Source organism: Tamandua tetradactyla, chromosome 16 (assembly GCF_023851605.1).
Source record: "Tamandua tetradactyla isolate mTamTet1 chromosome 16, mTamTet1.pri, whole genome shotgun sequence".
NCBI classification, from domain to species: domain Eukaryota; kingdom Metazoa; phylum Chordata; class Mammalia; order Pilosa; family Myrmecophagidae; genus Tamandua; species Tamandua tetradactyla.
In genome coordinates, this window is record NC_135342.1 from 34,852,780 (window position 1) to 34,871,833 (window position 19,054).

The 19,054-nt window shown below is 46.3% G+C and overlaps 1 long non-coding RNA gene across 1 annotated transcript in view; it reads left to right on the top strand.

Annotated features, from left to right (window-relative positions):
* Window positions 1-831: 831 nt before the first annotated feature.
* LOC143660256 (uncharacterized) overlaps window positions 832-19,054 on the top strand; it is a 35,749-nt gene continuing 17,526 nt past the window's right edge. Inside the window, exon 1 of the long non-coding RNA XR_013163896.1 lies at window positions 832-1,339. This is a non-coding gene — a long non-coding RNA (uncharacterized LOC143660256). The remainder of the gene's footprint in view (window positions 1,340-19,054) is intronic.

The window sequence follows — 19,054 nt, forward strand, 5'->3', positions numbered from 1 at the left end:
TAGTATTACTCGAATGTGTTTACTTTGGAATAATGGAACTCAGGTGTGAGAATACTGATGACTTGTTCATTTGTCCATATGTATGTTTTGTTTCAACAAATAAAGCTTAACAAATGCTTAAAAAGAAGATACTGAAGTTGAAACTAAGTGGTTCCTTGAAAAAATCTTGGTATAACTGGCTCTCTGTTTATCTATCTCTTATAAAAGCAATTACTTAGCCTGACTTGTAATCTTAATTTTTTTTGAAATATATAAAATACAAGCGTCTTGGACCTGCAGCTCACCTTACTGCTTTAGGTTTGGATGAGGGTTTTTTTTAATCTTCTGGCCTGAACTATATAACCCAGGTATGGCAGCTATTAAAAAACTGTGGACACAGTGGATGAATAACTCACCTCCAGGAATAATTTTTTTGTGAATCCATCATATTCTGGTGATGCAGGGTCCTTACACAATCGGATGTTGAAAGGTACAGGGCATTCAATACAAGTATGAAAACATACTCTCTCCTCGAAGTGGACATGAACTGAGGGCGTGCTCTCTTGGTCAACGGAATTAGAGATTTTTGGTTTAACTAAAGATTGACTCTTGGGATGCCCTGAAGTGGGCATTTGTTGCATTTTTACCTCTTAACATGCCCTCCTCCCGGTTTTGCTGGGCAGGGCTCAAATTTCACAGGTCTTGTATACCTGCTTTGGGTGAAGCTTTTGCCCGCAAGCGCCAGGTTGGGCATGTGACCTAGTCTAAGCCAATCAGTGCATTCCATTCCTGTGGCTGCAGTGATTGGTTGAGGCAAGTGCACATGACCCTGGCCTGGGCTTCCTGGATCGATGAGTCTCAGTTCTGAGGGGTTTGCATTCGCTATCTTTTAGCATAAATCTGGCCTTCATATGAGCCTTAGGCTGCTTTGGCACCACGCACATCTGGGAACGCGGGTAGCCCAGCAAGCTGAGATGGGGGCGGGACCTTTGATTGCCAGTCCAAAGCCCTTTGAACCTTTTGCTCATATGAGCCAACAGGTTCTAGTCTGCTGCAACCCTCTTAAGGTTGTATTTTCCATCAATTTGTAACGAAAATTGTATACCTTCAGTCTCTACCTCACCTGGAGCCCTAGATCTATTTTGTCAAGGAAAGATGAAGATAATTCTAATGATCACTCTCCCGGGGCTGTTGACAAAATTTCTAAGCTCAAGTGCTTGGAAAATTCCTTTGGCCTGATGATGATGGCGATGATAACAATACTGGCAAAATCCCAGGTTTTTCCAAACTCCGCAGCAGTCTCATGACAAGTTCACACCATCTTCTGTTGGCAAGACGTGGCAAATATTGCAGCTCGGCGGTAAGAGTGAGAGGCTCATGTCCTGAGCAGTTGGGTGACTCTTCTTAGCAGCTTTAGCTCGATTTAAACCTCCTAAACTTTGCTTTGTGTGTGCGTGTGTGTAGGAGGGTTTGGAATCTTTTCCTCTTTTGTTATGAGGAGAACAGGGAGCAGATTGGAACAGGTTGTAACACTTCCGCACGCCTGTGTCCCCGGTGCTTATTTCATAGTGCCGTCTGCCAATTGGCGTCTGGATTCCATGCCTCTTTGATTTATGTATTTATTGTAAAGCAGCCAAATTTCAGAGAAGAAGAGAGGATATTCTAATTTAATAGTAAGAGCAAGGTGTGATTTCTTATAAAGGGAGGGAAATGAACCCACATTTTTATTTGATGTCAGAAAATGAGAATCTGTGCAGAGCTTTTCCCTACTCTTTGAAAAATTGAGGCGTAGGATGTCATTTCACCAAATGATTATCTCAGTGCTTTTATAAGTACGATCATTTTGTTTGTTGTGTGGTTTTTAAATTAGGTAGGTATTTCAGTAGGAAATAAAGATAAGCAGAATAAAAAAAAAAAACACATTTCAAACAAACCAGTTCCCGAAATCTTGCCACCAGTCACTATTTTCCTTTTAAATTGGTTAAGAAATATTTCCTATAGGCCAAGAGTTTGCATGCTACAGTTTGAGACCATTGCAACATTCCAGAGCCCAGATGAGAAGTAACTGAGAGGAAACGTCTAGGGGACCCTAAGTGGGTCTGTGGAAGTGATTGAAAGGTGTTGAATGAAAATGGCTACAGTGGTAAACGAATCTTCAGAATTCCTTAAGGTAGCCTGCTGGAAGGTCCTGTTTGATTTGAATCAAGAACTCCCTTGGGATCCTAGAATCATGATTTCTATCCCCATGGCCTTTGTAGGAAGCTTTTCCACGTTGAATACCACCTTCCTCAGCTCCTCCAACATAAAGTATATTTACTCTATCAGGCTAAATTATGTTGCTCAACAAAATGGAGGCGTGTGGTAGGACAGGTGGGGATGTGGGGCCAAGGTAAATACTGGCATTGTTTCCATCTCACCCAGGGCCTGGCATCCAATAGGGGCTCGGTGTGTGCTGAAGACTGGAAATTCTGTTTGATTGTCAACCCCTTATTTCCCACCTCCATGGCTCTACTCAACACCTGCGCCTGCTCCCTCTGTGCCCTGGAGTTCTTGCTCTTTCCTGAAAAGGGCACATCCAGACTTGCCTTTCCCCCTACCCTGGGTGTGCCTGGCTGCCAGTGCCTGCCTGATCTGGAGGGCCAATCTCAAATTCACATTATGCCTCAGTTTCCCCTTCATTCAAAACAGGTACAATAATAGTATTTATCTTCCTACCCTCTCATGGATATTATGAAATGAAAATGAGATGTGATAATAGATGTGAAAGTCATGAGGAAAAAGGCTCTATGCAAATCTATCACCATGGTTAGGCTTATCATTATTATTTTTATTAGCACCGTAAATGATCACACAGTTTTGCTAAAGACATTGGTCTGAGGAGAGGAGAAGAAAGAAAAGCTGCATCTGTCTGCAACCTTGGGATAGAAAAATCTCCTTATTTTGTTTCCTCTTTCCGAAGAGGACTTGATGTGATCAGGTCATTGCATGTAAAATGCTTTAAGAATGTGGTCTGTACTTCATCATTTTAAAATTCAAGCATTCCTGAGCCTTTTTTCCCCCTCACCCCATTCATATTTATCTTCTTGGTCTTGCCTTCATTGGGCACCACATTTGTATTGATAAATTGTAGGTAGTAGGAGATGTATTGATGGGATGGAGACAGTTCAAAATGTAGAGTGCTGTGGCTTTGCATATCATTACACCTAGCTAGCTTTTTGCCTCCTGAAAGCTGTCGATTTGTGCATTATTGCTATTCAGGCTGATAAATGACAGTAATTGTTCTTAAGTTGAAGAGCTGGTTTAATATGCTGTCTGGCCTGGGAATTTCCTGAGCACCAGGGTTAAACTAGTGCTTCGCTAGAGCTAGCAAAATGGGCCTTTTTTCATCTCAGACTATAGAGTTAATTGAATTACTCGCTATTCATGCAGTTTGTAGCCTTGATTCTAAAGATACTATGAACTGTAAGGGGAGGGAGAGGCTTTCTAGGAGGCTCAGGGTAACCGCAGGCCCTGCCTCAAGGACATCACTGTTCCTTCCCTGAGAAGGGCATTTCACCTTCTGCAGCTCAGTTTGCTTTCTTGTCCCCTTCCTTGCAGTTGGTTATTTTTGAGTAGTGCTTCTGAGCTTACCCAAGAGGGTACCCAAGAAAGTACTCGGTTCTAGAGACCAGTAGGATCCCTGATGCTGCAAAGATGATCTTTGAGGCTAATTTTGCAAATCTTCCCAAATTCAGAATTCAGAGCAGTTGAGTTTCTTGCATTATTTGTTGTTTCCTTTTTTTTTTTTTTTTTTAAGTTTTGGGTTGGGAACTTGTGCTAAGATTTGGGTGCCACTTCTCTGTGGGGTACCACCAGGCCCAGCTCGTTCTGTGTTTTACTTTTTGGTGATTCAGCCTCTGACCCAACCATTCATTCCAAAGGTCTCACTCAAGCCATCATTCCCAAAGGAAGGCCCCTTCCTTTGACCAAAAGTGGGGAAGCAAACAACTGCAGGAAACTGGAGAAGACAATCTACCCTTCAAGGAACATTCCGTCTGATTTTGGTGTGGGAACCGAGGTTTCTAGAAGAGTATCCCCTTAGCAGCTCATCCAGCAGCCTTATCTTCATGGTGTTTCTGGACTGGTTGTCTAGGCGCTTCTGGAAAGAATGAATCGAAGCCAAATCCAAAGCAGAGCGAGAGACCCATCTGACTTCATTTATTCCTAGCTTTGAGATAACTTATTACAGCATTAGTAGTATACAAAATTCCAAATTTGCTCCTGACTGGGGATCAGTGTCCCCCTGGCCTCATGCCCATATTCTGGCAGGTTAAAACCAGATCTTTTCTCTTTTGCAGTTTCAAGATTTTGTAACAGTCTTTTGTCATTACTAATAGATAACCCCCTTCCCCTCATCTTTTTCTCAATGGAAGACAATGTTTGAGGCCAAATGGTGGTCAGCGTTTTAGCTGGAAACATTTTTCTCTGTACATCCAACATATGAAAAGTTTGGAATCCCTCACCCATCGAGTGACATGTCCTTTCTTTGATCTCAGCTCTCAAATGTGCCCACTGAAATAGGACTGAGGGATGGGACCCCAAGCCAGAACAGCTGGAGAAGAGAAAAGCTTCCATTCAGAGTATTAATCATTTCTCATCATAGAAAGCTCATAAAATCCATCTTTTGCTACCTGACATGATATGAGATAATGAAAGAAGATCGCTTAAAATGTAAATCATTTGGGTCTGTTGATAGCACTGTTTAGAATTAAATTCATGTGTAATAGAACTTCCGATCAGAAATGAACAGTTTCCCAGACAAAGCCATCATGAGTTCCATAATTTCATATGGATTCTTCCAATGCTAATGGAGCTGGTGCAGTTCTCTTGATAGTGCTCTAGGCAGAAAAGGATCATTTTTCCTAGTTCTGTAACTAGCAAACATGACTGCAAATCATTCACCCCTGTTCTTCTCATCCAGCCTGTTAGAAGAGAATGCCTTACCCCTTTACTGGGCTAGGGAGAAGTGGAAGCTCACCGGCAGCATCCACCTCCCCCTGCCCCCTGCCCACAATATTGGGGTCTAAGAAGCTTCTGGAGTCCCCAGGGCCTGACAAAGGTCAGGGTCCCTCCTTAGTCTCTGGACCTCCCACTGCCCACTTCTCCACATCTGGAGAGGCTGGCTGGAGCCTGAGTGGTAACTGAGGATGGTCCATTCCAGAGCTTTCTAGGCCCATCTGTCAAGCCCAGTGAGCTCCAAAGTGTGGGATGCATAGCGCTGCTGGCCTGTGAAATGCTTTTAGGTGCTACAGGGATGTCATAATAAATGACATTGGATCAATGTCAATCCTCCTTCAATCCACTTTCAAGCCTGCTGATTATGGCTAAGAGAAAGACTTACCTGGTGGGAATGTCTTAAATGCCTGCCTCTCTTGTACTTGCTAACCTCCTTTTTTTAACAAAGGGAGAGCAGGCCTTGGACTCAGAACTTTGCTCTGCAGGCAGCATTATCCAGTAGAGCTAAACATGTTAATTTTTTTAAAAATGGAATTAATTTCTATAGCTACATTTTATTTTTGACAAGTGATACTCAGTCCCCTTTTTGGTAATATAAAGATCCCTTCTAAATAAATTTCTTTTAATAAAAGAGAGTCAGTTTAAAGAAAAACATGTGTAAACAGGAATAAATAGTTTATGGGAAAGATCCTGAAGACGCTCTATGAATGGCTGAAGTCTGGGGAACTGACGTATGCTGGGTGGTGCTGGGGGCAAGAGGGTACGTGACCACTCAGTATGGATCCCAGCAGATCCCGAAGTACTTTAAAAATGCCAAGTGTTTTGTTTTCTATTTGTGAAACTGGATTGAAGTTCTTTGCAGAAAATTTGGAAAACAAAGAAAAGAACACCCACACAAACACAAAAGAAATGAAAGAAGGGGAAAGAAAGGGAAAGAAAATTCACCTTAGATCCCATTTTGCCCAAGATAGCCGTTGCTAATCTTGGTTTATTTTCATTACTCTTTTAATATGCAAACATACGCACATTTCTTCTCCTTGAAACAAAACTGTGGCTAGGATGTGCATATAGTCCTGCAATCTGTTTCTTTTTTTTTCACTTGATATATTGTGAACATTTTCCCATGTCACAATCTTCTCTGGGGCCTGGTGTCTCATCATTTGGTTCAAGGCAACTTGATAATATTCACTGAAGCTCATTCTAGGCCTTTGTGGTATGCTGGTGCCCAAACACGAGCTCTACCCTGGGGGAGTTCCTATTCTAGGTGCATGTGGCTGAAACCCAATTTCCTCAACTAATCCCTTATGGCTGGAAATTTCGAGGGTTCAATTATTTTGTTATTGTATGTAAATAATGCTGCAGTTAACATTCCGGATACTGACTTCTTTTTGTCCATTTCTTTTTCTTTGCCTAGTTGCCCCTGCTAAGATTTCTAGTACAATGTGTATAACGGCCGTGGCAGTGGCACCCATCCTTGTCTTGTCCTGACATTAGAGGGAAAGCGTTCAGTCTTTCACCATTAAGTAGGATGTTAATTGTGGGGTTTTCATATTTGCCCTTTAAGACGTTGAGGATGTGTCCTTCTATTCATACTTCTCTAGGTGTTTTTGTCAAGAAGCGATGCTGAATTTGGTCAAATGCTTTTTCTGCATCAATTGAGATGATCTTGTGTGTTTTTTTTCCTTCATTCTGTTAGTGTTGTTTATCACATGGATTGATTTTCTTATGTTGAACCAACCTTGCATACCAGGTATAAATCCTACTTGGTCATGGTGTGTAATTCTTTGAATGTGCTGTTAGATTCAGTTTACTAGTATTTTGTTGAGGATTTTAATATCTTTTCTCGTAGTAGCTATATCTGGTTTTGGTATGAGGAATTCCAATTCACTTTTAAACCTGTGTGGATGCCTTAATGAATATGACCGATGTTCAATTTAAAAAGATATTTCCTGAGTACCTCCTAAGCCCCAAGGATTTGTCTGGGTGGGAGACACCATGGCGAGAAAAATGTTTAATTCTTGCCCTTATGGCATTGTACTGATAGTAAAAATACGATTTCCTGGGAAATGATATCATTGCAGTGGTAAAAAATGCTACGAACAGAGCAGGGTTTCTGAGAAGGTGTAAGTCTGAAAAGGCCTGCTTCCCTGAGGAGGCATTGCCTTTGTAGAACGAGAAGGAGAAAGAGTTGGTTACATAGAGCAAGAAGAGTGGGCACCTAGTCGAGCCTTGCAGTGGAAATGAGCTGGCCTGTTTGAGGAGCTGGATAGACCTGGGGAGAAGGCCCCTGGCAGGCACGGCTGGTGGAAGGCAGAGACCATGCAGACATGCCCTGGACGCCGGTGGGCATTAGGACTTTATCTGGAGAGCAGCGGGAGCCAGTGAAGTTTTCATTGTATGAAGGGCCTTGTGAACAGGTTACTGAGCTTTACACAGAATAGTATCATATTCTTTGTTATACACATACCAGCCATGCATTCATATGAGTAAAAATTTAGATACTTAGATTTAGATTAGTTGTTGACTTATTTACAGATCCTTAAGTCTGAATTACGCATTACTTGAAAAAATCATTTTTAAAACCTTATGTTAAGATATGCAAAATGTTTCATTTCAGAAATGCCTAAATTATGAAGAAGATATAAATGCATAAAGGAAAAAGCAGTAAGCATGGCACCGTCAGATATGTGAAGGTTAGACAATGTGAAGGATTGCCAGAGGCATGAGGCTTAGTGGGTGCCAGGGATGGGACCACTTATGTTTGTGGTCCTCTAGTGCTAGAATCTGCTTTGCACACTGGGGTGGAAGGGACTTAAAATTGAGGTGGTGGTGGTTGAGTGGCTGCGGTCAACTATTAGCTTGGATGAGGCTTAGAAACCCACATAGCTATTGGGTCATTGTGGGGTCACGCTTCTCAAATTTGATTCTCTTTTTAGGTACCGTTTCTTAGCACTTTCGACTAAGCAAAGTTCCGGAAATGCCCACTTCCTGGAAAATGCTCACCCTCACCCTCACCACCTAGGGTTGCCAGGCTAATTGCATTCTTAGGGCTGTGGTGAGACCACAGGACAAGAGAAAAGAACATAGAGGGCTCTAAAGCATGCTATGTGCCCACAGTTCTCGTTTATGTCATGCATGGGACACTGTGTGGAGGTCTTTGCCCTCAGCCTGGGCCTGTAGCCTGACCAACGAAGTCCGTGAAGTTATTTGAGGCCTGGATGGCATCCCTGGCAGATCTGTGAGAAAGTGGAGGTCATGCTTTATGATGGGGACTTCCTGTCCTGCCCCAGGATGTGTTCAGGATTGTGAGTGGCAGTTCCCTCTGGGGAGGAGATGGCGCTGGGACTGCGCGTGAGCCCCTCCAAGGCTGTGTTCCCATTGAGCTCCTCCAGGGCTGTGCTCCCACCGAGCTCTTCCAGGGCTGTGCTCCCACCGAGCTCTTCCGGGGCTGTGCTCCCATTGAGCTCCTCCAGGGCTGTGCTCCCACCGAGCTCCTCCAGGGCTATGCTCCCACCAGGCTCCTCCAGGGCTGTGCTCCCACCAAGCTCCTCCAGGGCTGTGCACCCACCGAGCTCCTCCAGGGCTGTGCTCCCACCAAGCTCCTCCAGGGCTGTGCTCCTATTGAACTCTTCCAGGGCTGTGCTCCCAGTGAGCTCCTCCAAGTCTGTGCTCCCACCGAGCTCCTCTGAGGCTGTGCTCCCACCGAGCTGGCTCTCTGTGGAGGCGGAAGGGAAGAGGCCAGTTGTAACGCCAGCTGTCAGCACACAAACTGCTTAATTTCAGAATCACACCACCGACAGAATTAACAACACAGCGTTTGAGTTAGAGTGAGCTCAAGGAACAAAGAGAAGAATTTTTGACAAAGAGCAGAGTGACAGTGTGTAAAGAATGTTTGAAGGGACCTGGGCGTCCTAGAGGAGGGCCCCTCTCCGTGATTGGGCATTTGACTATTAAACGGATGGAGAGCCCCTAATGACCAGCCTGGCCCCACCCCCAAACCCTGTACAGGGATAAGCAAGATCTGGGGGGTGGGGCGGGATGGAGGGGGACTATATTTGACTCATCTTCTCCCTTGCTTATCTGTCGTGTGAAATTTGGCAAACTGTTGATTCAAGGATGCTGCAGATGCACCTTTGTTTTAACCATGGACGATCTGAGAGGACCAGAACAAGAAAAGGGCTAAAGCCTGGAGGAGGGAGATGCATGTATTTCCTCACAGTCTCTAGGAATCAGCCTGGCCGAGGGGGCTGTGTGTCTGGTATGCTGCTCCAAGTGGGGTGGACTGGGAAGCACTTTGCTCTGAAATATTTCTCAAAAGTAGACACAGCTTCAGGGCAGGCTACGGTGGCTCAGCGGGCAGAATTCTCGCCTGCCATGCTGGAGACCCGGGTTCGAGTCCCGGAGCCTACCCGTGCAAAAAAAAAACGAAAAAGAGGAGACACAGCTTCAAAAGAAATGCAGAGCAGCAGCTCTGGGTGATGGCAGCCTCTCTCTCGCTGTCACTTTGGAATGCATCTGAACATCTAATGGCCAGGGGGCCTTTACTGGGCAGGTGGACTTGGAGAGTTTCTCTTCTTCACCTGGGTGGGAGATGAACCATGGCCTGGGGAACGATGCCTCCTTGTACGCTGTGGTCCCTCTCCCCCATTCTGTGTCCCTTTGACACTTCACCTTTCTCTGTGGCCAGGTCTCTGTCACTCTGCCATCTCAATGTTTATTCCACTGGTGTTTGAGGGGTGGGGGTGGGGGGCTGTTCTGGACCTACCTTGGTTCCTGGGGAGCTCAGAGGTAAGACACAGCCCCTGGTTACTGCTAGGTCTCCCCTCCCTCCTACCGTAAGTAGACTGTGAGCAACTTGGGGCGGAGGTTGTATCTGATTTGTCTCCGTGCCCCCCTGGGTATGAAACAGCACTTGGCTCAGAGTGGGCTCCTGGCAAATGTTGGGCTGGAAGATGGGGTTAGAAGGCTGACCTTTCTTCTTTCCTCTTCGCCTCATGGGCTTGACATCTATTCCTTCCCCAGACCTGTGATGGGCCGTGCCTGTGCACCTGGCCCATTGCCAGCCGAGTGGAGCCAACAAGGCTGTCTGGGTCATGCGTCAGTTCCGGCGTGTGTTCCAGGCGTGGTGGGGCTGCCCTGGCCATGGGGTTGGGGCCTCCTCGCCAGCCGTGACCTGCAAGACCCCCAGACACGGTACAAAAGGTAGCAGGGAGTGAAACTCAGGCCCCCTGCTCCTCCTCAAGGGAGGCAGTAGCTGAGGCATTGTGAAGACCTTAGGGGATTCAGTGTGATTCCAGAGGTGCTAATCAGGAAAGCCTCTAATTGTGGGAGCCAAATGCTCAGATTTATATCAACAGGGATCCTTGTCACAGGTTGGGCACGAAGCCATTGCTCCCAACAGGAGAGCTGAATTACGTGTACTGCGGCTGAAGCTCCTTTCCTCCGTGTCTCCTGCTCTGTTCCCTTCAGCCAGAGACGGTCCCCAAAGTGTGTCTAGTCGGGAGCGAGATGCAGGCCACTAAGCTCACGCTTTGTTTCCATTTTTCCTCCATCATATCCCTGGAGAGGCTGGAAGGTTGCAGGACTAAGACAGGTCTTTGGTGTTGAGGAGCTGGGCGGTAATATTCCAGAGCTTTTGGGGCATCTGGCCATCCTCAGGGGAGGGTCTGGGGATCACTCCAGCTTTGGCATCTGGAGCCCTGATCTTGCCAGGGTAGGGGTTCCCCCTCCACGCTCTCTCCAGCCCTCTTAGCCATGTGGGCCTCGGCTCAGACTCTGCGCTTCCCCTCCTCCCTCCATAGGCAGCGGCTTCCAGGAATTATCACCCTCCCCAAACCACTAGGGGAAGCCCCCTCCTTGCCTCATTCAACTCGATTACACTCCTTCTTCCTCTTTGAAACTCAAAACAGAGAAGTACACTGAGGAGGAAAACTTATTTTCCTCTCTTCACACTGGAAGCCAGCCTTGATCCGAATGTTCCTATAGCAACATTAATTCTCCCAAGTTGCACCTACTGTATAATAAGTTATATATATAGAAGACCTACTGGGATCCAAATACCCCATATGTGCAAGCGAATGAGTTAATGCTGCCGTGAGAATTAGCAATGTTCTGTTTCCTGATTTTCATGCTTTTCAAGTTACAACCTGGGTTTGCTGGGCGCTCTGGAGGAAGGGTTCGGGGAGCCGTGGAAGCAGGTGCCATTCTGGCAGGGACCTGCCTGTATGGCGGAGTGAAGGATGTCTCCGGAGAATTTTTGAGTCTCAAGATGGAAATAGACTCAGAGACGCCGGTGTCCTTCCTGGCCACCCCAGAGCTATTCCTCAAGCTCAGCTCTGGCTGTCTTGGCCTCCACGACCATCTGACAGTGAAGCTTAACAGCAGGGGTCTCAGAGTGAGAGAAAGAACTGGGTAAGACTGACACAGAAGATGGCTGGCCAGGGTGGGCATCTGATGCACTCGAGTCCTGGGAATAGGGGTGTGTGCATGGGCAATGCTGCGGCCCCCTTTCCCCACAGCTGGTGAAATATGGCTTGTTTGGCCCTTGGGAAAGTTTGGGCCCTTTGTGGGTTGCTGGGCCATTGTTTATATCGGGCAGGGCAGCTGGTGCTGATGCAAAAGTAATGACGATGATGATGGCAATGATGAAGGTTCTCATTTAGAGCCTCATAGCAAGAGCTGTGATTATGTTCCATTGTACAGATGAGGAAACTGAGGCAGGGCCAGCTGAAGCTGGCATAAGAACTCCCAAGTGCATGTTGCCACTAATATGGACTAATAGCCGTTGCAATGAGTGGTGACCAGGTGGCCTGCAGGCCTGGCATGACTCTGGCCTGGTCCTGCTTCTTTATGCCTTGCCTTGCTTCCTGCACCTGGGACTCAGAGCCTGTACTCTGGCTTTAGCCCACATGCTAACTCTCTGGTGATGGTATTCCTGGCAGCAGCAGTAGGGGCACTCTGAGGCAGGTAGTGAGAGGAAGGAGCCCTGGGGCCCCTCAGATCTGCCCCGGAGCCTGCTGTGGGCATCAGTGCTAAGCTGTGAGGTGTGGATGGTCTTGAATTGGTGAGAAAGGAGTGTGAGCTGGACTCTGCACTCCCTGCCTTGCCCACCCAAGAGTGTCTTGCATCCAGCCTCCTGGAAATTAAGTGGCTTGAGTTTCAGGAGAACTGGTCCAAATCATCCTTGGATGTACTCAGGTGGGTTTGTGGACGGAGGGGCCAGGAGTGGTCATACCTCATCTTGAACATCTTTGCTGTAATTAGAGTCTTGACCACGCCATGAAAGGAAGACAAAAATGGAGGCAGCAAGGAAAGTTAGGGCCCACTGGTGGAACTCAGCCACCAGGTTTGGAGAACCCGGAAGTGGTCATTCAAGGAAGCAAGGATTTGTGTGCTTTTTGCTCCACCAATCCTTAGAGATGGGCCCCTGGTGGTGTCATTGCTCTCCAGAGGCGGGCTGCAAGCACATCTCTGTGTGTGTGTGTGTGTGTGTGTATGTCAGTGTGTGCATGTGCATGTGTGCGGCTCTATGCCTGGGTGAGTGGGTGCATGTGTCCGTGTAGATTGCATGCCTGCACATGCGTGTGGGTACTGGGCATGCCCTGTCTGGAGGGCCAGTTGCTACTCATTGTCCCTTCCCATGGTGGCCTCCGTGGGCTCTGCACACCCAGGAAGGCCTTGGCCAGTGATGAGGGCATCAGACCAGGACTCAGAACCACCATCAGCCACCAGAGGGCGCCGGAGGGCGCTGTCCTGTAGTCAGGACAGCGTCAGCAGAGCCTTGCTCTCAGGGGGTGCTGAGGAGTGAGCTCCGGGTTTAAAAATGACCCTGTACCAGACGGGGAAGAGTCCAAGTCATTTCTGTCTGTTCCTTCCTCCCTGCATTTAATGGAAGGCCTTTTTCTACTCTGCCCAGAGCTGATGGATACCCTGAAGGGGTGTAAAACTCAATAGACACTCATGGAGATAAAATTTCTTGTAAAAGTTCTTGATTCCAAACATTCTTTTATGGCCTCATATGGGAGTATTCTGGAAGCTATTTCGGGAAGTGCTAAGGTCCATTTTTCCTTTCATAAAGCTGAACTGAGCGACTGGAGCCCCCACTTTCCTCTGGCCCTCCTCTTCTGCAGTGGGTGCAGCTGGAGAGCTGGGAGCAGCTGGCAGGGAGGTGGGGGTGCCCGGATGGATGGGCAGCGCTGAGGGCTTGGTACCTGCTCCTGGATTCACGCCCACCCGGGGGCTAGCCCCCAGCTTTGCTCCATCCCAGCCCCAGAGGCACCACTGCAGTGAGATATCCGCTGTGAAGTGCCCATCCTGGTGCAGATGCGGCGGTGACCCAGCAGGTCTTTTCTTGTGGACGTTGGCACCATGGGCAGACCCGGGGGTGGGGGGGACAAAACATGGCTCAGCTCAAGCCTGGGGCGTCTGGCATCTGGAGACACAGATGCTCCTCAATTCAGTGTTTCCCTGCCTTCCTCAGGCCAGCAGGGCAGGATTGGTCTCGTGGAAGGGGTGGCACAGCAGAACACAGAGAAACCGTAGTCAGTTCTTGATTTTTTGGATTCAAAGGCATGCATGAAAGACCTAGAAAAGCCTTGGGTAGACTATCTCCTCTGTCCCCCAAGCAAAGAGTCCTCTGGTAGAAGGAAGGAAGAAGAGGGAGGGTCAGAAAAAAGTGAACTGAGCATAGACACCCCTTGGGGATCTGCCAGTTTTCTGTTTTCCTTCCTTCCCCCTCTTTCTCCTTCCTTCCATTCATTCAAAGGGTCATTGTTCATAGTTGAAGTTGTTGAAACCTTCATGAGGCCAGATCCTACAGTCTTCCAACCTGCCAGTCAGCCTGGTTCGCCAGGAAGGGGAAGGAGAGAGGTGGTGAAATTAATTCACAAGTGCTCTCACCTTGGAGATGTTTTCCCACCAGTTCTAAGTCCACCCTAGCTGCGCTCTGCTTCTGAAGAGGGTCTGGGAGGAACTTCATCAGATGGGTGGGAGTGGAGGGCGGGTAGAGGTCTCAGCAAGTGGAAAGGCCGAGAGATGGGAAAGTCTGGAGGTGCCCCAGGAGACATGATTTCTCCAAGGCGTGACTTCCCTGAGAGAGTTTCAGATGTAACTCTGGTTTTGTGTTAAATATTATCATCTTCTTTAAAAAATTGTATCATGGTATATCTATAACAAAATTTCCCATTTTAGCTATTTTAAGTGTCAATCCAGTATATTAATTACATTCACAGTGTTGTGTTACCCTCGCCGTCACAGATTTTTTTTGGAAGAAATGACTTTGCTGTTATTCCTTGATTTTTTAATTTAATTTTTTAATAAGAGAAGTTGTAGGTTTACAGAAAACTCATGTAAAAATTACAACATTCTCCTATATCCCCCATTGTTAACATTATCATTAGTGTGGTGCCTTTGTGACAATTGATGAAAGAATATTAAAACTATGCTATTAACTATAGTCCATAGTTTACATTAGATACATCCCCCTCTCTCCCCTCCATATACCACCCTATTAGTAACACCTTGAATTAGTGTGGTAAGTTTGTTATAATTCATGAAAGAACATTCTTATATTATTAACTAAAGTCCATCATTTACAACAGGGCTCACGGTGTTATAGAGTCCTATATTTTAGCTTTTAATTTTTATTCTAGTAACATATATACAACCTGACAGTCCTATTTTTAGCTACATTCAAATACATAATTAAGTGCTGTTAATTACACTCATAATGTTGTGTTTCCATCACCAGCATCCATTTCCAAAACTTCACAATCAACCTAAATAGAAATTCTGTACAAATTAAATATTAATTCCCCATTCTCTACCCCCAACCCAGCCCCTGGTAACCTGTATTCTAGAACCTATGAATTTGCTTATTCAAATTATTTCATATTAGTGAGATCATACCATATTTGTCCTTTTGTGTCTGGCTTAAATCACTCAGAATGATGTCTTCAAGATTCATCCATATTGTTGCATCTGCCAGGACTTCATTTTTATAGCCGAATAATATTCCATTGTATTTATGGATCACATTTTGTTTATCCATTCGCTGGTTGTTGGACCCTTGAGGTGTGTCCATCTTTTGGCACTTGTGAATAATGCCACTGTGAACATTGGTGTGCAAATATCTGTTCTGAGTCCCCACTTTCAATTTTTTTCAGTATATACCTAGTAGAGGGATTGTCAGGTCGTATGGTAATTCTATAGTTAGCTTTCTGAGGAACTGCAAAACTGTCTTCCATAGCAGCTGTACCATTTGACATTACCACCAGCAACAAATGAGGGTTCCTATTTCTCCACATCCTCTCCAACGCTTGAATATTCTGTTTTTTTTTTTTAAATAGTAGCCACTATAATGGATATCTCCTTGTGGTTTTGATTTGCATTTCCCTAATAGCTAGAGATGTTGAACATGTGCTTTTTAGTTATTTGTATATCTGCTTTGGAGAAATTTCTGTTCAAGTCCGTTGCCCATTTTTTAATTGAGTAGTTTTTTAATTACTGAGTTGTAGGATTTCTTTATATATTCTGGATATTAATCCTTTATTGGATATGTGGTTTGTAAATATTTTCTCTCATTGAGTAGGTTGTCATTTCACTTTCAAAATAAAATCCTTTGAGGCACAAAGGTTTTCAATTTTGATGACATCCCATTTATCAGGTTTTTCTTTTGGTGCTTGTACTTTGGGTGTAAAGTCTCAGAAACCATTGCCTAACACAACAACCTGAAGATGCTTCCCTATGTTTTCTTCTAGGAGTTTTATAGTCCTGGTTCTTGTATTTAAGTCTTTGATCCATTAGGAGTTAAGTTTTGTATATGATGTGATAACTCTTGCTTTGAGTAAGTAGGTTCAGCCGATTCCTGGATGATGGGGTTTCACCTGTGCCTGAGCAATGGCATGAGAGAAGGTGAGAACGTTTTGTCTCCTGTTCTAATGCCGCTTGCCCTCTCCTGCTTTTCTCTTCTCTTTCTCCCCCTTGCACCTTTCACTTCCTTTCTTTGCATTGCACTCCTCCTAGCGTGTAGTGGGTACTCATGACTTAAGAGGCTTGTTCCCTTGTGGGGCCTCCTGGAGACCCAGTGGCTCACCCAGTATTCCTTAAGTGTGATTAATGTTGCTTATGAAGAAAAAAATGGTGCCGATCTTTGATAATAACTTCAATTATTTTTGCCACTAAATTTATTAATATAAAATGATACCAAAATTTAATGACTTTTACTGAGGTTTTTCCATGTGCTCAGCACTGTGCTAAGCCTTTTTCCTGCATTATTTCATTTACTCCTCATAGCCACTCAATGGGAAAGGTAGTAATATTCCTGACAATAGGTCTCTCAAAAGTGGATTTAAACTCCTCATACTTATAGCTTTTATACAACCATAAAACCGAGCCACATTTACAAATTAAATACAAAGACATTAACTACAAAACAATTAAATATAAATAAAACTGATAAAATTAAAATAACATTTATTTAATGGAAAGGATGCTGTTTTGCTGAAATGGAAACACAACTTACAGTAAGAATCTGGAACTGGCAAATGTGGTCCAGGTCTTTCTGGAGTGCTAAGATTACAGTTTTGTGGGTGGAGAGGGATATGCTGTTGACTCAGTTCTTTCACTGCTTTTTTATTGTTTGAACAGGACAGGGATTTCTTCTCCCCTTTCCCTCTTCTTCTTTACCTTCCTCCTTTCCTGCTGAAGATTCAACAAAGAGAAGGTGATTTATTGGCATACCACCTGAAAGGTATGCTCTCATAGCTCTCAAGATTAGCAGTAAAGACCACTGTCCAGTCTGAAGAGTCTTGGGTACCTAAAATCTCCATGTAATACAGAATCTGAACGATCTGACCTTGCCTTTCCAGGGTGATGTGAGACTCCAGAGGGAGGGCATAGGGATGGAAAGGGACCAAAGGAAAGGTAGGAGAGAAGAGGGAAGGAGATGAAAGAGGGAAAGTCCAAGTGTCCACCTTGGTGGCTCTGTATGGCCTGGGAAGTGACATAAGGGAAAAAGCATAGACATGTTATATTTTATCCTTTGTGTTCTTCTGATGGGTCCTTGGTCTCTTAGGGTACATGCTCCCCTCTCCTCACTCTGAGACTGGAGTAACTTGGGGCTTATGCCTCTGTGAACAGAATTCTATAATTCCATCTGGACTTTCCTCAGCCCCAGTGCATCCATTCCATATGAGCTCTGTCCCTATTTAGCCCCTGATACCCAGAAGAGGGTGCTTTGCCACCCGCATGATGGAAAACCCAACCTTGGCATGGAAGTCACATGGAGGTGGGTCCCCTAGATGATCCAGAATGTTTATAGTCAATGTATTCTTTAGATGGCTTTTCATTAATGTGAAAAAATTATCAAAAAGGAGTTGTGGACTGCTGGGAATAAATTGATGGGCTCAGTTTGAGAAACTGGTGGCACCAGGTGGTTATCATAAGGGACCGCTAGCCCCACAGACAGCGGATGTGGCCCTGCTCAAAAACTGGGTGGCTGTGGGACAGATATTTCACTCCTTGGGGCCTCAGTCTTCTCATTTTAAAAATGGTTATGTTCACAAGATGGTGGTGGGGACCAGATGTGATCACTGATCACATGGAGTGTGACCTTTGTCCGCCAGGGTGCCCAGATATGGGAGCAGCTGGAAGGGGGCGGAGAGTTGACTCCTGCTGGGCTGTCCTCCTTTGTGAAGAGCAGGAGGTGGATGGGCCTCACCCTAACCCTGATGGCTGACCAGGACCCTGAGTGATGGCTCATGCAAAGGGTTGTGCTGGGCCTGGGGCAGAGCCAGAGTCCAACCTTCCTGCAGGGCCCTTTTGCTGCCCGGACACCCAGGACAGAATCCTGGGAATCCCCCAACCAAACAAGGGTGGGGGCATGTCTTAGGGCCTGTTAGGCAGAAATCTCTGGGAGCTCAGCCTGGCATCCCTCCCACGAGGACCGCTTCCAAGGCTCCTTGGGCAGATGCCAGCAGCAACAATCCTCTCCCGGGCTTGGGTGCACACAATGCTGCCTGGGTGAGGCAGGGCCCTTGGAGGGAAGGAATGTGCTGAAAGAGGGGAGAGGGCAGGCAAGATGAGACTGTGGAGGTGAGTGAGAGCCAGAACCAGAACCAGGAAGGTCAAGGTGGGCATCTTGCCCTCACAGTAGGAGGTAGCCTGCCTGGCACTTCCCCTCTCCCAATGTGGATGGAACGGACAGAGGTCCTGGACTGAGAGCCTGCGTGGCCTCCTGTGGCAGCCCTGCTTGGCGCTCTTGCAACTTTCTGGAGCCCTGGTGGGCTCTGCCTGAGGCTCTGTTAAGGATCGGAGGAGGGGGCTCCTGCTCATTGTCCCCTGCCAATCCCCCAGGCTCAGAAGCTTTGTGGTACCCAGCTCTGTGTGTGTGTCTGGGTGCCGTATGCATGCATTTGTCTTATGAATGTGCTGTCAGTTGTGATGTAGGATTGGAAAGACAGGGAAATGGGGCCAGGGCAGAGACCCAAGGCAGGGCCTGGGGACACATGCTTATTTCCGGTGTGATGTGGGGAGTGCCTAAGGATTAGTCCCCACACCCTCAAAGGGGTCCCCACATTCCCTCCTGTCCCTACTATGGTCTCGGCTCCTCTGACAGCTGGGGACCTTTTCCTGGAGAGCCCAGTTGCTGTCTGTCTGTCCATGCATGGGGTATGTGTGTGTGTGTGGGTGGGGGGGCTGCAGAATGGGGGGGCCCCCCTGCCCACTCCACTGCCTTCCCTGGGGTGTATGTCAGACCCGATTCAAAATAGTTTCTGTCACTGGAGCTGGCAGGCCCCGAGATTAGCTTGGTGACTCCAGGCCAGTACAACAAATTTACTGTCATTACTGCTTGGTAATTAACGCCCTTGCTGTCTGCTCCAGGAACAGATGCAGAGATTTAAGGGAATATTTTAGTCTGAAATCTAGTAGCACAGAGATAAGAGTGGCATGGTGAGGGTGGGCTGCCATCGACATATTTATTGTCTGAATCTGACCGTCCACTGAGTGAGCCCTGTTCAGGGCTTCAGATGGATGGCTAATCACTCTCTGTTTTTATTATTTCAATTCCTGTCCTTCATGC